The sequence below is a fragment of the Dreissena polymorpha genome, chromosome 12 (assembly GCF_020536995.1).
Source record: "Dreissena polymorpha isolate Duluth1 chromosome 12, UMN_Dpol_1.0, whole genome shotgun sequence".
Lineage (NCBI taxonomy): Eukaryota > Metazoa > Mollusca > Bivalvia > Myida > Dreissenidae > Dreissena > Dreissena polymorpha.
Genome location: NC_068366.1, coordinates 71,347,622 through 71,366,842, shown reverse-complemented (window position 1 = coordinate 71,366,842; position 19,221 = coordinate 71,347,622). Strand labels below are relative to the sequence as shown.

At 33.5% G+C, this 19,221-nt stretch overlaps 2 long non-coding RNA genes across 3 annotated transcripts in view; one reads left to right on the top strand and one right to left on the bottom strand.

The window, feature by feature from the left end:
• Window positions 1-18,995, bottom strand: part of LOC127852852 (uncharacterized) — a 37,481-nt gene extending 18,486 nt beyond the window's left edge. The window contains exon 1 of one of the 2 annotated variants that reach the window (XR_008036296.1): window positions 18,777-18,995. This is a non-coding gene — a long non-coding RNA (uncharacterized LOC127852852). The remainder of the gene's footprint in view (window positions 1-18,776) is intronic. The other variant, XR_008036295.1, reaches the window with a different exon arrangement.
• On the top strand, window positions 3,192-5,101 carry LOC127852851 (uncharacterized). Its single transcript, XR_008036294.1, has 4 exons — window positions 3,192-3,393; window positions 3,618-3,699; window positions 4,160-4,282; window positions 4,665-5,101. It is a non-coding gene; the product is annotated as an uncharacterized LOC127852851 (long non-coding RNA).
• Window positions 18,996-19,221: the final 226 nt, after the last annotated feature.

The following is a 19,221-nucleotide window of genomic DNA, read 5'->3' as shown; positions in this document are numbered from 1 at the left end:
CAATTGTCCTTCATTTGTTCTTCATATTTAAAATAAACTAGTTCAGACAATGATAATTTGACTTCTTTCAAATTATATTTCAAAACAATTTTCACATTGAAACTTTGCTTGCTGTGGTGTCTGCAAGATATTGCTGTCATATCATGAGATATATATATATATCATACACAAACAGAGGACTAATGTTAAGGAGGAGTGTTTGTTGATAGGTCTGGGATACTTTGTATTATTTCTAATCTTAAAACATTATGTGGGTACTCACTAGAAACAACTTTACGAGGCACTCCTAATGAGTATCCAAACATAAGCTTTTATGGAGAACTGGAGAAAATTATCCCTGAAATACCAAAAAGTACTTCTCCTTTAAGTCCTTACATGATCTTCTGCTACACACATACATATACATGTATATAACTGACTATAATTTGTCACCAAATTACACATTATTTAATTTTTTTTTACTGTATCTGTTCGGAATTCTGCATACTTAGTGTCTTCTGAATTTGCATGTAATCTTGTGTCAATTAAAACACTAGGACTTCACAGAGTTCCTCAACATTCACCATCACAAGAATCTCAGAGAACTAAACTGGAATTAGGTGACTAACTACAGGAGCTTCTGGTAACTGTAATGGGTGGATTTCATCCATCTTTTTCATAACATTATTCAGATATTTGTGTAGTTTTCTACATTAAATCTGTCTCCGATAGTGTGTAGAACGTGGCACTGGAAGTGTTTCATCATCAAAATACAGTTTCTTCACACGCTTCAGTGGACCTGGAAAAAAGACATATGAATGTATATTTTGAAACAAATATAAACTCTTTAACTCATTAACAGGTTTATAATTACAGAAACTTAATTCACAAGCAAATGATTGTGGTTTACAAAAATCAACATGTTCAAACAAAATTAAATTCTGTACAGTATCAGGTTGTTTTGCTCCCAAGTAGTTTCCTTTCCCCTAGTTGTTTTGCCTCCCAAGTAGTTACCACGGCCATTCTACCTCATGTGTGAGCCACACTACCAAGTGTGTAACTACTTCTGGAAGGCAACATAATTCGGACAAAATAACACTTGTTTTTTTCGTTTTATGTAAACCAAGTGTTTTCTTCTGTAATGATGTTTTAGAAATATGCTTTTCTTAAGTTAAAATTTCAGTAATTAACCTTATTCAGTCAGGCATTCCAGAATACATGGGTGTAAAGGTGACCAATGTCATTTTACTCTTGCATGTTATTAATGTTAATTTCACAAATTTTTAGATTATTTAATGTTTTGCCAAGTCTCGTCTTCTTGTAGTCATCGATAGATTAAAGTCTCATAATAAACTATTCCCGGGCCTCAAGAAGTTATTTTAGTGAGCATCACAGGTCTATAATCCCAGCCTGAAGTTGCGTGCAATGAGACTTTCAATGTAAACATTGAGCATTGTTAAATACTGAAATCACTTGCCTAACTTGCAGTGTAATCTTCAAAAAAATAAGCATTGGTGTTTATGTGGTTTAAAAAAATGATAACCAGTTATAAAACAGAAAAAAAAATGCGTCCATTTGCCTTATACTCGCCCTTCAGCAAATGGACCATTTATGAATTGTAATAACAGCTGTATTAAGAATAGTGTTCGACCCACAATACACGTTGACTTACTTAACCCGTGTTTCGAAGTGTACAGTTAAGTCCGGTAATCTTGCGCGTCCGTTAATCTTGCGCACTTCGCATTTGCGAATCTCGCAGACGACGAATGGTTTTCTTTAGTGATGAAAGATGGAATTTCACATTTTAAAGAATTAACGGATTTAAAAGTTACGTATTCCATGCAAAATTAAATTCGATCATTACATTTAAACACCGGTTACGTCATCCCTATACATGGTAAACACAGGCCTTCTTACGAAAACTTCAAAATGAATCACAAATTCCCTGCAGTCTTTAGCGTTTTCATACTTTAAATTAAGAATTCATAAATCCAATGTGTAATTAAGCATTCCATTGCACAATATCCGATCAGTTATGGTATTTTTTGCCATGAAAATATATCGCATCAGAAGACATAGTCATCATTTCCTGCCATTCTGTCAAACCAATTTGGTATGATCTCCGCATGCGCAATGGCCTAGTTTTGATATTTTCTGTACACTATGGAAGCATGATCGTGGTATCAAACCTGTTATGGTTTTTTTTTCACGCATACCGGTACTTTTTTATTACGTTGTTGTTATTGTCCACTATTATTAGTGATTATATATTTTTTGATTTGTAGTGAACAAAAACTGCACTAGAAATCCACATTTAATTTCAATGGTTTTGCAAACTGATTTTTAAAATATTTTTCTGGAATGTTTTTTGTCAATAATTTGACACCATATGTCTACAATTTTGCCTAAACGAGGTCATTATACAAAGTGCGCAAGATTACCGGACACTGTGATAGTTTGAAAATGAGGTGAGTCATGTTTGTTTTGAAATCAAATCGGACAATTCTTCACTGAATTAATCAGATATTTTTGTGTTAATAAGCACATGAACTTATAATTTTCATAATAAATTTAGATATTATGTTGCCAATTTATAAAAGAACATGTTTTTAAAACAATTGACCCTTAACTGCGCAAGATTACCGGACAGCATCGTAAGAACTCTCTGTCTGGTTGATTATTCTTTATCACATATCAAGCACTGGTACTTACCATTTTCCGATACATGAAGATGGTTTTCCTTTCGATGTGTCGTTTAACTTAACATGAAGATATGAATTTAGTAAGGAGGGATTAATTTTAAGTTGGAAAATTAAATTCCAAAGCTTATTTCAGCACCGCATCATACGGGTCTCTGAAAATCTACCCAGCCTAACCCCAAATGTAAGAGATAATTTCATTGGCCAAAATTCACAAAAACAGAGCTGACTGGTTTTTATTTTATTTACGTAGACTGTCAGCGGAGCAGCATTAACGAAAAACAGTCGGGTGCATATAAGCGCGCTTTTTTTAAATGGCAGACGTTATTTTCTTGTTCAATCGCGTATGAGCTTTATCGAACCACAAAATGTAGTCGCACCCAAAATAGATGTTGCTCACTACCAGAAGGGAGATCTCATCAAAGCCACTTACCAAAAACAAACATACGATGCGGTGATCAGTGAAATCCATCGTAAGTAAATTCGTTTGATAGCCAAACTTTTTGGTACCAATCTAAAAGGTTCTTGAATGGGGCGAACACTTTTTTATGACTGAAAGCGTTAAGCCCGCCTCGTCACTAATGTTAATAAATTCCTGTCGGAGAATACCGCAAAATGATATTTCAGTTCGCTCAACGCGGACCTATTTGACGAGGCGGTGTCTCGGTTAACAATGTCCCCTAAAAATGTCCATATTTCAATCGCCGTAGAGCAAGTATATTTCACTTACTGTTTATAACACTGTGTATTGATAAAAAACACAAAGTATTGAAATAAATCAATATTAAAGTTAAGGGGTCTTCCTGATCATTGTTAAACAATTTGTTGTAAATAGTACAGGTTCGGGCAATCATATTTTCGGATAACGAAAAATAATCTTGTAAATAAATATATTGTCATAATAATAATATTAAAATTTGTATATACTGTTGATTACAGATGACGAGGTTTCTCTTGAAGCAAGCAAAGCGACCGCCTAAGCATGCTTTCGAGGCAACTTAAGATAGGAAAAAAACTCAAGGTAGGTATTATTTTCAAGGCATGTTCACAGTTCAGTGACAGGCAGGCAGTCCAAAATTACAGGCTTTAATATTTATGAATGTGAGTTGGACACTTAAATGAGACTCAAGAAATTCAATTTGCCTCCATTGAATAAGTGTTATTATAAGTATTTTTTTTATCAGTTGGTCAACACTGCCTATAGATATATGATTTTTTCCCTGTTATAAATGAAACATGAACACATTGTTCACAGTTATCCAATTTCACACTCACTCACTAGCCAGGGGTGAGTGAATTTATTTGAAAAAAAAATCTGATGAACAAACGTTCGATAACATTAGCTAATTGTTTGTATGAGTAACTACTCAGTCTAGCCAGAATTTCCAAATGTGAAATTTGATGGTCTAAAACAAAGTATTCATGATTGCATGACACAATGCTCAAGTTTGGTTTTCAACACATTTCATGAATGATTTTAGAGTTCAGTGATCAAACACCAACAGAGCCTCGTGATAAGTTGCCTGTAAAGAGGAGCATGAACCCATCAGATGCCTCCGAAGATATTGACCTGACGAACAATGCTGCAAAGCAAAATCTCAGTAGTATGTTGGTTGTCTAATACTTTTTATTTTAATCCCTTAGAAATATATAAAATCCAGTATTTAATGCGTTCAAATCATAAAAACCTGCAACAGTGTCTTGAATATATTGCGTTCGTATTTAAGTTGGTGCTGAATGTCAAATCGTGTTATCCATCACCAGTTTACTTACAAGGTTTGCTGTATTGAAGCATTCTCAATTTGAAAATACTAATGTTGTGATCAAATGTGTAATTATTTGTTTGAATACTTTGATAATAAGTACACTCAATATTGACTAAATAAAAAGACGTTATGTCTATATTTGTAATACTGTCCAGCTGGATCATTTAGACTTCTTGTTTAGTTTAAGATGTGACTACATTTGTTATCTAAATGATTTCAGAGCAAAGTGCTCAAACACCTACAGAGCCTCGTGACAAGTTGCTTGTACACAGAAGAGCCTGATCCCATCAGATGCCTCCGAAGAGATTGAAAAGAACTGTTTACGGACATTTTCAGAACTGTTTTAGAACATTTGTTCCAGACTTATTTGAAGCAACCCTTCGAAACTGTTCTAAACATTTCTAGAATTGTACTGGAACACACCGGCTAGAACTGTTCTGTAATCATACTGAAAATGTTCTAGAATTATTCTGGAACAGTTGTTGAACGTTAAATGAGAAAAAAATTCTAGAACAATTCTATAACAGTTCTGGAAATTTATTCAAGAAAAATTCTGGAATAGTTCTAGAACGATAGTTCAAGAATTGTTCTAGAACAGTTGTTGAACGTTAAATGAGAAAAATTTCTAGAACAATTCTATAACAGTTCTGGAAATTTATTCAAGAAAAATTCTGGAATAGTTCTAGAATGCTAGTTCAAGAATTGTTCTAGAACAAACCTTCAGAACTGTTTCAGAACAAATTGTTCTAGAAATTATTCTCATTTAACGTTCAACAACTGTTCTAAATCGTTCTAGAGCATTTTAAGGATGTTCCAGAACACTTCTAGTCATTAGTTCCAGTACAATTCTAGAAATGTTATAGAACAGTTCTAACAATCTTCGCAGGGGATGTCAGTGCCAGCCGCTTACCAATCAGATATCAATAAATAAAATCGGTATCAAGCGCAAATGTCCGGAATTCCGACGATGCTATAACAATATTGGTTCTGAAATGATCCCGCACTAAAAGAATTTTGTCCCTACCCCCACCCGCCTTAAACAAACTCATCGGATTTACATTCACCTCAAAATCAACCCTGGACGGCTCAAATCCGGATTTCCGGAATAATCCGGAAAATTGACACCCCTGCTGCATGATCAGAATTGTCAAAACAACTTTTGGTTTCGTTAATGTATTTTTTGTTCAATAACTCAAGTCTGAACAGCAACACATTATTTTAATATTTAAGTTTCATCTATTATTCCTTGTTGTCTATGTATGAAAAGTATAGTGTATTCATAAAACATGCACCAACAAGCCAAATATAGATTTTTGTTTTCTTTAAAACAGAAACAGCACATGTTTTGTTTCTAAAAATAGTATAAAAGTCACATGACTGTTAAATACTGCAAGATTATCATTTTACAAATGAATTCGATCTGGATGAATACAGATCTGATACATTAAGTAACAGAACAGTTATTTAGAGATGTGTTGGGGCAGTATTTTGTTAAAAGTATGCTGTACATGTTAAAATTATCCATCTTCCCAATTACGCTGCCTATTTTAATCAATTCTAAACTTACTTAACCGTGATTGTCATTCGTAACTTAAGAGATGAGGTCACATATAAACATGTTGGGACTGTTGCAAAAGGGAAATGTGTTCGCAGCTGACCAGTATAATGTTTAGATACTTACACACTTAAAATATTGTTTGTTTGCAGTATTGATCTAACAAGAATGTTAAGATAAGGTATGTTTGCTACATTTTCAAGTTACAAAATATCCTACAATGTTAGGACTTTACCTTTTGAGTACTTACACAAGAGGTTTGCATCATTCACTTCAAAACAACTCCTACAATGTGAGGACTACATTTTGGGGAGTAAAACGAATGCTTAACAGATGTCAACTCACTACATCTCTCGCAATACAAGGACTGCATTTTGTTGAATAAAACAGATGTCTTACTGACTTCAACTCATATTAAATTGCTACAATATGAGGGCTACAATCTCTTAACCAACACAATAGCTTTGCAGAAAACAACTTATAACAACTCTCAATTTACTCATACAATAAGAGGACTACATGTACCTTTTGAGGACAAACAAATGTTTTACAGAATCAAACTCACAACAAACTCCTACTGTGTGAGGACTTTACATTTTGAGGAATAATCCCAATACCAATAATTTACAGATTTCAACTCACAACAAACTCATGCAATACGAGGACTAAACCTTTTGATAAAATATACACATATTTGTATTGTTTGAGATTATTCAATATGATGACTTAACAAGCACCTTTAGAGGCCAGGCACACATTTTTAATATTTCAGGTACCTATACAAACCTATTGTAGAGGTCACTGACTGTAGGTATTATGTGGATTAATAGAACCCGATAGTACATGTAATAATTGTGTTAACACAATATTACTTGTTGCACGCATGATAGCTATTTTGTATGCACTCGATAGCTAAAGCTAACAAGAGCACCGCCTTGCGGGTGCAGACCGCTCATCCATTTTCTTTTTAAAGGTGAAGGGACTCTCATTTTCAATCACAAAGGAGGGAGGGGTTTAAAAAAAAAAAATGTGGGGGGGGGGTATAGTGTGAGGGTGTGGTGGTAATTTGTGAGATGATCTTAAAAAAAAAAAAAAAAAAAAAAAAAAATAATAATAATTGGGGTGTGGGGGGGGGTGGGGGGGGGGGTGGGGTGGGGGTATAGTGTGAGGGTGTGGTGGTCATTTGTGAGATGATCTTAAAAAAAAAAAAATAGGGGGGGGCGGGAGGGGGGGAGGGCACGGGGGACGGTTTGGGTGGAGTCTATTGTGGTATGTCAGGTAAGAGTAGTTTGGTCAAAGTATCAATCAAATCTAATCATAAATAAAAAAGTTATGGCAATTTTAGCAAAATTTAATAATTTGACCTTGAGAGTCAAGGTCATTCAAAGGTCAAGGTAAAATTCAACTTGCCAGGTACAGTAACCTCATGATAGCATGAAAGTATTTGAAGTTTGAAAGCAATAGCCTTGATACTTAAGAAGTAAAGTGGATTGAAACACAAAATTTAACCATATATTAAAAGTTACTAAGTCAAAAAAGGGCCATAATTCCGTAACAATGACAACCAGAGTTATGCAACTTGTCCTTTTACTGTACCCTTATGATAGTTTTTGAGTGTTCCAAGTATGAAAGCAATATCTATGATACTTTAGGGGTAAAGTGGACCAAAACATAAATCTTAACCAAATTTTCAATTTTCTAAGTATAAAGGGCCCATAATTCCGTCCAAATGCCAGTCAGAGTTACATAACTTTGCCTGCACGGTCCCCTTATGATAGTTAATAAGTGTTGCAAGTATGAAAGCAATAGCTTTGATACTGTAGGAATAAAGTGGACCTAAACACAAAACTTAAATCAAATTTTCAATTTTCTAAGTATAAAAAGGGCACATAATTCTGTCAAAATGCCAGTCAGAGTTACATTACTTTGCCTGCACAGTCCCCTTATGAAAGTTAGTAAGTGTTGCAAGTATGAAAGCAATAGCTTTGATGCTTAAGGAATAAAATGGACCTAAACACAAAACTTAACCAAAATTTTCAGTTTTCTAAGTATAAAAAGGGCACATAATTCTGTCAAAATGCATGCCAGAGTTATCTAACTTTGCCTGCCCAGTTCCCTCATGATAGTAAGTAAGTGTAACAAGTTTGAATGCAATAGCATTGATACTCACTGAGAAAAGTGGACCTAAACGCAAAACTTAACCAAAATTTTCAATTTTCTAAGTATAAAAAGGGCACATAATTCTGTCAAAATGCACGCCAGAGTTATCTAACTTTGCCTGCCCAGTCCCCTCATGATAGTAAGTAAGTGTACCAAGTTTGAATGCAATAGCATTGATACTTTCTGAGAAAAGTGGACCTAAACGCAAAACTTAACCGGACGCCAACGCCAACGCCGACGCCAAGGTGATGACAATAGCTCATAATTTTTTTTCAAAAAATAGATGAGCTAAAAATGAAGTTGTTTTTCAGGCACTTTTTCAACAAACAAAATGAGACAAGGGAGGGAATTTTTGTTTTATAATTTATTTAAGATCATATTTTATTGTGTTTTTTAAAACTATTTTTCTATATAAACCTTGAAAAACATTATCAAACATATCAAAAACAACCTACAGATTACTTACAGTTTTAAGTTTTTATACTAACACAGTATGTATTTTAAAAATATTATGATTTTCAGTTACAACATAGCTCGATCAAAATGTGTATTGCCATGGATGTTATTTCTTTTATAATTAAGAAAGCAAATTTATTCATAAAACTCGTGTAACAAATTCGCTCTTAAAACTCACACTCAGTCTCTATCATTTCAAAAGGTAATATTAAAATTTGCGTTTAAATTTTAAAAAAATGCTTCAAGACTTTTAATAAGTGGTGACATATAAGTGGTGATGGAACATGCTTAAACACACCAAACAACATGTCACCACAGGGCCCTCGTTTTTGGAACCCCATTTCCCCCTTAAAATATTATACTTTTGTCCCCTTTTTCAGCTAAAAATTCCCCCTCCTAATTTTTTAAAATACTTTTATACCTATGTTGCCAGCTGGTATCGTACTATTGACCTTTGATTTCATGTATATTTATGCAAATTACATTAACATATAGCTTTTTAAAGTGTTGAAAAGTTGGTGAAAAGATCTTCTAAAATTCCCTTTTTGCCCAAAACGACGCGAAATTCTCCCTTCTAAGGGCCCCAGTCCCAATCACTTAATGATGCTGTCAAATAGAACTTATCCCAATTTTGGGACATATATACAGCCATAGAGACATGGCTTAAAGCCTCCCACTTCCATTTATGGGAAGCAATGGCAATTGATATGTGAAGCAAATATCGAGCTGGGTACATCTAGAATAAATGTCTTCAGAAAATTGACATCTTAGAACCCTGTAATGTACATGTACCAGTCTCCTCAACATCAAACTGAACAAATTTTCCAAAACCCAGACGGCACCATTTACAATAACATAAAATTCAACAGTTTTAAAAGTCATTTATGAATCTAAAAACCTTTTCAAAAGATTAAATAATGTGTCGTCTTTACAGACAGTATATCCAATGACTCCAATATCCAATAACGCTTTCATTGCTTTGACATCAACTTCAAGGGAATTTCTGGTCAGGAAGGCTTTCCCAACAAACCGAATGTACACAAAAGTATACAGAATTGTACATCTGCCAGATTTTTCAGCCGAGTTAAAATGTAAACATGAATATTTTTTTTGTTATAAAATAATTAAGGAGCAGGCCATAATAAAACAAAGCAGCACTGCCTGAAAACTAAGTCATTACTTTTTTTTCCCTAACCCAATTTAACCTATGTTTAAATATATGTCATTATTGATTACTTATTACATGCAATCTTAATAAATCGCATGCAAACGTTATAACTATTGCATGGCCAGGTAATAGCTATCTCAGGTGCACTGATTAGATACAGCTAAAAAAATATTTCTTATGTCTTATTTATGCCACTGTAGATTTTTGTCATTAAATAAAAAATATACCAAATCAGTCACTTAATTAAAGATTTTTTTTGGAGATTGCATGATAAGAAAGAAAGAGGCATAACACACTTAAAATTATAAAAGTTGCATCTGAGCAGTGAGAATTTTCGACTATCTGACCAGTTTTTGCATAATTTACTAGTATATATCATAGAAACATTGTTATTTTACAATCATGAAAACAAATCAGATCACTATACATCATAGTCAATGATCATATTGCGTCTTTACAATTTCGAAACTATGTTCTCTGTAATTGTATTTACGTCTTTAATATGATACTTTAAACGTAGCGTGGAAAGAAAACAATTTAAATTTAGTTGGCCCTAGTCCCTTTTCCGCTACCCTAGTGTTGAAACATAACCTTTGCCCCTGAAACTTTGATGACAGGGCCATAGGTTTGTGTAATGTCGCGTGTGTATCTTAAACATGAATAATGAAAAAGAAAACAAAAGATTGTGAGAACATGCTGTGGCTTAGGTTCAATGATTCAACACCCACACATACACCAGACACCTTTTTTAATGGATGGGTCCAGAGGGGCATGGGCTTTGAACTGGATACAAATCATTTATGCTACTTGTAATGTGAAACAAAGCCTACTTGTTGCTAAAGGCTAAACAGTGATGGTAAATCTTAAATTGAGTGTTCGCAGCTGACCGGTATAATGTTTAGATACTTACACACTTTTTTATGCATTTCAATCAAGAATGCTAAGGTAAGGTATGTGTGTTACATACTTTAAGTTACAACACCTCCTACAATATAAGGACTTTAACTTTTGAGTACTAACACAAGAATTTTGCATAATTCACTACAAAACAATTCCCACAATATGAGGACTACATTTGGAGGAGTAAAACGGATGCTTTACAGACTTCAGTTTACAACAACTCCTACATACTTGAACTCATATTGAAGTGAATATGAGGACTATAATGTGTTGACTAACACAATTTCTTTGCTGATACCACTCATAAAGACTCTCCATGTACTCCAACAATACGAGGACTTAACCTTTTGAGGACTTACATGTTTTACAGAATCCAACTCACAACAAACAAACTCCTACAGCATCAGGGCTCCCACTGTCATTCGCAATTGGCACCAAATGGGAAAGTTTTAGAAAAGTGGTGATAAAATCTTTCAATTTGTAAAAACAACTGGCGCTTAAAGGGGCCTTTTCACAGATTTTGGCATTTTTTTAACTTATTCATTAAATGCTTTATATTGATAAATGTAAACATTGGATCGTAAAAGCTCCAGTAAAAAATCAAGAAAAAAAATAAAAAAAGGAAAAGAACATTGCCCGGAGCAGGTTTCGAACCAGTGACCCCTGGAGTCCTGCCAGAGTCCTGAAGTAAAAATGCTCTAGCCTACTGAGCTATTCCGCCGAGTATACAGACATGATGTATTTTATACCTTATATAAGCAATCTTCGTAGTTTTACAAAATTTAACGACAAAAACAGAACTCTCCAAATTATTCAATCGTTTCGCGTTGCAACGCTTTATAACTTTTAGGTTTTAAAATCGTCAAAAGATGCATATAATGGCTATATTAGAGCATGGTTAATGTTCAGTATTACTGTTTCCTCACAAATATCATAACTAAAACGAAAACTTACCAATCTGAAACAACTTTTTTCAATTTTGTCAATTTACCAAAGCGTGAAAAGATCCCTTTAAAGTCAATTGTATGTTGAGGCCAAAAGAGCAGTCTCTGGCATTGTTTGCCCCATTTACAGGTCATGCAAAGTTAAAAATTTAAATGGAAAGTTAGGAGCCATTAGACATTGAAATTGTTCATAGATGATTCCTTGATTAATTGCCTTGACAAGTTGTGCTATTTAAATATGCTTCTGCAAATTTAAATGAATCATTAATATGGCACTCAAGAATGAGAAAATGGGAAGAGGTAACCTCTGCTAAAATATAGCTGTTTTCCTGGCACTAGCAAATTGCCAATAAATAAGGGACTCGTGTACAGGTCGGTTTTGGAATAGCTGATGTTAAATGAGATTTTAAATGATTTAATATATATATATATATATATATATATATATATATATATATATATATATATATATATATATATATATATATATATATATTTATATATATTTGTAACAAAGTATACATTTGATACAACATTAAATTGCTGAATATTTACAAGGAAGTGAAAAAAGATACTAAACATTACTGGTTTAATTACATTTTTTGTAAGATACTAATACACCTGTACAAAAAAATCACAATCATATGGTTTTATTTTACTTTTGTCTTAAAGAATTGAAATGCAGCCTGTTCATTTTTTTTTCGTTAAAAATCGTGTCTTGTATTCAGCCCAATTCCAAATTGAAAAAAGTATATATTTTTCCAAAATGGGACCTAAAAATTTACAATTGAAGTTTTCAAAAAAAAACATACAAATATATTTTTTTCTTTATAGATTTCCAGCCATAAATATAACTAAAAGGCTCATATTTTTTAAAAGTGGCAAAATAAGGCGTTAATGTGTGGCAAAAGAAAATTTCAAACTAACCTAGCGAGAGCCCTGCAGTATGAGGACTTTATATTTTGAGCAATAACTAAAAAAAACAATATTTTACAGATTTCAACTTACAACAAACACTACATTATGAGGACTCAACCTTTTGATGAAATGTACACATTTTTTAGATTATTCAAGTCATAACAAATTATTTCAATATGATGACCTTGCATGCACCTTTAGATTTGTTTGCATATTTAAAATCTGCTATAGTGCGGGAACGTAATACTATCACATTCACATTATTGTAATAAGTATCACATACATTTTGTACAATGTAGTAACAATGGCATGCAAATGATAAACCACTACTGTACGAAAGTTAGCATGTAATATCGTTCGCATGCAACTGTAATAGATACCGCTAAATTAGAAAAAATATGTGTAACAATTATGCCATTGTATTAAAGAGAATATTAAATGTTCTCTTTATAATCCAATTTATTTAAAGCCGCACACAAGGCGTTGAAGTAAGCTCAACTTTAAACTGGTCATCTCACGTAAATAAAATTAGTAAAGCAAGCCAGAGCTTAGGATTCTTAAAACGAAACATTCATTCTTCTAAAATGGAAACTAAGGCAGCGGCATATAACAGCATTGTTAGACCATCCTTGGAATATTGCTCTAGTGTGTGGGACCCTTACCATCAGAAAGATATTGATAAAATTGAAAATGTTCAGCGTCAAGCTGACAAATTTGTAACGCATAATTACAGCAAGACACAGGGCACGGTCACAAAATATAATTAAGGATTTGAATTGGAAAACATTGCAATTAAGAAGACAACAAGCTAGACTAATTTTGTTCTATAAAATAGTACATAATCATGTTGGCGTCAATCCCCTTCACTATCTCACTCCATACATTAGACACTCACGCCATCACCATCACATGGCATACCAAATACCACCAAGTACAGCTGATTACCACAAATTTTCTTTCTTTCCAAGAACAGTTGTACCAGGGGACAAAAATACCACTCGTCCGCTCGTATTGACGAGTAAAATCTCGAAAGGACGAGTGAATTTCCCTAAAGCTCTCGTCCTACAGGACGAGTGAAAAAAGCTGATGTTAAAATATGTATTTTGTGACGAGTAAGACTTGTTTTCATTAAATAAAATCATTTTCTTAAATCATATCTATTCCGAAAGTAGATCGCGAATGAACCGGAAATTGTAATTGTAAATTTCATACAGCAGGTGCACGTTGTTATGCGAGACTGTGTCCCCAGTAAATATTGGCTTTTTGGTGTAAACTTTGCGCGTCCATGGTGACAGGGAACCAACCTATGCATTCACTGTAAGTATTGATTTTTAAAGAATTATTTAAACGCGAAGTAGAATCTACGGTTTCAAACCAGTCTGAATTTCGTCAGAAAAATGTCTGACATACCAGCGTTCTTTAAAGTTGGCGGTAGCGATGTTCAAACGTCCGAAACGGAAAGCACGTGAGTATTAGAAAAACGGCAAACACAAAATTGTCTTCAATTATTTATTGTGTGTTCCTCATAAATAAAGTAATTTATTTCACTGCTTAACATTTATTGTGTGATCAGCTGGCATGAACAACTGAGTAAGCAGCAATTTAGCAGTGATACAAGAAATTTTATTAGTCATATCAGCCCTTTGCAATCTTCATTTCACCCATATTTTAAGGACAAGTGCATGTGTTTGCAGGACGAGTGAAAATTTTAATGCACTTGTCCTGCAGGACGAGTGCAGTTTAGAAATATTTTTGTCCCCTGGTTGTTCAATGGAACACACTTCCATCTATGTAGTCAGCGCTGATACGAGCGCTGGATTTAAATCAGTGCTGTCTACATCAGTGTTCCTTCCTTATATCACATGTTTCTGCTTTTATCCTGGTTTAAACTTGACTAATATTCTCACCACATGCACAGTTGTATATGTATATATTTAAGTCTTAAGGGCTTAAGGTGTTAGGTTTTGCATCTTTTTTATCACTGTCGATAGGATTTTCCTGAGTGGATTAAGTAACTTGGGAAACCTATCAATCTATTTCTTTTTAACCCCCCACGCATGGCTATAATGTATATGTATTGAACATAGCCATTATTATACGGGCAAAAGCCCGCGAAGCGGGTGTTGACCGTTCATACATATGGGAATTTAGACATAAAATTACATAAGAATACCACATATGGATACGTCTCAAAAAAATTTGCCACGCGACATATATTTTCGCGATGCTATTTATGAACTTGAACAAATCAAAAACACTTTGACATATGCTAAATCACATGTAAATACATACCTCAGAAAAAGTTATATCAATGACATCATAACTGAGTAGCGAATCGCACTAAATATTCTCGCATTATTGGTTTTTCTTCGCAATCGTTCCAGAATTAGGTCATTACTCAATTATCTCCCCTGAATGCTCTTCTTCAGTGGGTATAAGCCGAAGACTGGTTCACTACATATAGTAACAGTCTTCACCGAACACAATTTAGGGGAACATAACCCGTCTTTAATATATTGCCGAATCTCTGATTTCTGTCGAATTTATTTGCTTTGATCTTTTCGATATATCTTATTGTTATTATTATCCTGACAAATCACAAACGCTTGTTAAAAAATTATTTGTTTTAAACACTATTGTTGGCATCTCTATTCTTCAAGTATTCTCGCGGTATTTCAATAACGACACCCTACTGTTTATGTATCAGAATTTGTGACGCATTTTCCATTCGCTCTCAGAAAGAAGTTTTACGTTTGATCATGAGCAATATTCTGGTAAGTTGTCGTTGTTACCCACCAGAAACACATTTATTCACAAATTTTTAAGATATTCAGATCTAACTTTTTAGTCTTTTAGCTTTAATTTTTAAAGTATTTTCACCTCGTCTGCTCGCACTTTACCGATATCCCAAAAGGTTACATATCACTATAAATAGTTTAGGCCTAAAACCACAAAATCCGATACCGTTGGAATTTTCGTACCACAATCTTACGTAAAAAATCTTCCAGATTCGAAATCAACAAAAAACAAGACATTTATAAATTGTCTGCATTCAGGGCTTTTTTTCCTGACTTTGTGAAGCGGCCCTGGCCCCCTTACTTTGTGAAAAAATGAGTCGCGAACTTTTCAAAATTGTGAAAAAATGAGTTGCAATCTTTTCAAAATTGTGACAAATTGAGTCGCGAACTTTTCAAAATTGTGAAAAATTGAGTCGCGAACTTCTTAAAATTGTGAAAAACTGAGTCGTGAAATTATTAAAATTGTGAAAAACGGCCCATTTTATAAAAATTCACGGCCATGTTAGGTTTGTGAATTGTCCTTTTCAAAATTGTGAAATGTCCTTCCACGGCCACTCATAAAGGAGGAAAAAAAGCCCTGGCATTATTGATCAAATTTTAAGATATTTGTTGGTTTTCCGTTTTTAGAAGCTGTTCTGCCAAGGCAAGAGCTGGGCATTATACAAGCCATTGTATCCAGCAAAACTGACAGTTTTGGTTTACAGAAATCAACAAAGGAGGGATTCCCTAACTATCAAAATTTCCAAGCTATACACACAGTTATTATCTGTGGTGATCTTTATTGGTTCTGTTTGTTTACTTGGATGGAACATGTGTGAACTTTTATAGAACTTTGAAAAGTCTATATATGTCTATCTATAAACAAAAATCAGCTATGGTATAATAAGATCAGATGTGCAAACAATGTCAAAGGGTTGTTAAATTAACAATTTGAAGGCAATTATGCTGAAAAAATATTAAAAGTTTCCATGCAAATTTTGTCTGTATATCGACAAGTGTCTGCCGATTATTGTCAAACTAGTAATACAAAACTTACCACAAGTATGTAAAAGCACTAAGTACCAGTGATCATTTTTAGTAAGATAGTGTAATTCTAAACAGTAGCAAATAGCTTGTTTAGTAAATGCATAATGCAATTAATATGATTAATATGATTTCCGTTCTATTGTGTAATTAATAAATTGGTTGTTACTTGCTAATCCATGATAAATGTTTTATGGCTAGTGCAAAACCAGCAATGTTAATTTTGTAAAAGGTAATACAATAACACCACTTTGTAATTTCATATACGTAAATATTCTTGAAATGTAGGTTGATGAGTTTTACTTATTTTGTAACTATTATTATATGTGCAAATAAATGATGTGAAGTGTTTTGTATATCCACACAATACCACATATCTTTTTATATATGTACTGTATTATGTGTTATTTGAATGTTTAAATAAAAGAATTTGGATGATATAACATGATGCATTCTAATATTTGCATTCAAATTGTAACTATAGAGCTAAGTGTATGCAGTTTAGACTGTGATTTTAGAATTGCTACAAAATGGCTAGTTTTTTAGTGGCGACACAATTTAAACTATTCAACAATAGTTTGCGAAAGAAAATTAGAAACCTGCAAGATACCTGTATTTATTAAATATTTTAATTGCGAAACAAGTATGTTGTTATGCTGTTACACATAATTATACATTGATAATAAATAAGAAGACAATTAGTGGTGTTAACGTTTCTCAACAGTAGAAATCATTCATCTGATGAAGTCAGTGGTATACAGACGAAAGCTCCAGGTATGGCTTTCAATACGTAGTGTGTGTTATTTGGCAGTCTAAAACTTATTGGATTAAAAAAAATCCTGTCAAATTTGTCAATCAAAATTGATTTGACACATCACATGTACTGTATGCTAAATGCAACTGCTTTAGCAAGCTGTCAAGTTGAATTGAGACATTTGATGAAACAAACTGGTTCCTGGGTAGGACCAGTACTTAGTGTCTATATGACAGAAGTACAGTTTTCTCCGACCCTTGAGTGTTAGCCAATCAGAAGACACCTTACATCTGTTGCTTTTAGAGATATTTGAAATTGAACATAAGTATTATTATTATTTATACCAAATTATGCGACTTTCGACCGCTTACTCATAGATATTGTGCGTATTTATTAAACATTATTATTATTATAATTTATACCAAATTATGCGACTATCGACCGCTAACTCATAGATATTGTGCGTATTTATTGACCTGGCGTGGTGGAATTAACCTCTGACTTATGCAAGTAATGGTTATCACAAAATACAACCAACGGAGAGGTTATACATTATTTATCCTGGTAATGCTTGGTAACTGTTTGGTTACCGTTGGGAATTTCCTACACAGTAATGCACTGGACGGTCGTGATACTTCGCCCCGCATGATCAATAAATACTCACAATATGCTGAATAATTTTAATTTTAAAAAGGTAACAATTGAATCTTCTTCAAATTTGTATATAATCTATTTCAATGCATTAAATACTTGAAACTTCTATGTGTTGTTTTTTTGCCATTCTGATATTTTTATTCATTTTGTCCTCAATTAAAAAAGAGATTTTAAACATTTATTATGAATAAATCTGAAGGAAAAGCGGCTCAAGAGACTAGTGTTTTGATTGGCTGTTCAAAAAATGTGTACGTCGAAGTACAAACATGTATGTCGAAGTACAAATTGTACTTTGACGTACAAATATATACTTCGAAGTGTATTTTATATTTATGTCGAAGTACAATTATTGTACTTCGACGTACATTTCTCTTTTTAACTTGTAGGTCTTCTTGACTTTCAACCCAAATGGTACGCCATAGTATGTCTTTAGGGTTATCTAAAGAATGCTCCCACTTAAGAGATCAATACAGAGACCTCCCAGTGACTAAGCCAGTTAGCAGACACCCCATCCACTATACCACAGACACCGAACCAGCTATAAATTCCTGTGGCTAGAAAACAAAAAAATATAAGATGCTAGATTTAAGCTTGGAACATGTAACTTGTTTTAAGATTGATTTTTTTTGGATGCATTACTTAATTATTGCAACAATTATAATATTTTGAACACAATCATGTCAATATATTTATTAAAAATACATAGTTATCAAAAAAACTTAAAAAGCTTTTGCCCGTAAATTAGGTAGCACCTATAATCATATTAATAGAAGAAGAAGAAGGAGAAGAAGAAAGAAGGTGTCGCAAGGAAAAAACATGATCATAAGTATTTAACCAAGATTGAAAGTCGGGGATATTTTTTTACTTTTTGACCATAAATATCCTATTATGCGGACATGTTACACTGCTTATTTTCAGGTACATTCCGTAAATAATGTGTCTATGCAGACCTATTTCAAACTACCACCGGAGAGCCAGCAAGCGCTTGGTTTGTTTACCTACCTACATGTATATATAAACCGGTATTCTAAGTCGCGAAAACGTATTACCTTCTTCGTGGACGAAAATCAGCAGTCAGCACGAAGGAAGATTTGGGTATTTTGTGTTTCTTTTGCTCTTTCGGCTCCGGTAGAATCCAATCTGATTCTTTTCCGCGTTAGAATCACTTCTCGCGACTCTTTGACGAAAATTTCTTTTCGATTTCTTGAACATTTGCGCCAGTTTACACACTACACTAGTTTAGAGGTTACACTACACTAACATTGACGAGTTTGAACAGCCGCACACGATTTAACCAAATATATTTGCAAGCACGATTCTCAATAAAAGCTCGATAAGACCATCGATTATTTAATGTTGTACAATTATTTGGAAGCTAGTATTTATCCTAAAATGAGAATAATCATTGCCATTTAATTAACCGTTTTCTTTAATCTGATAACAACTG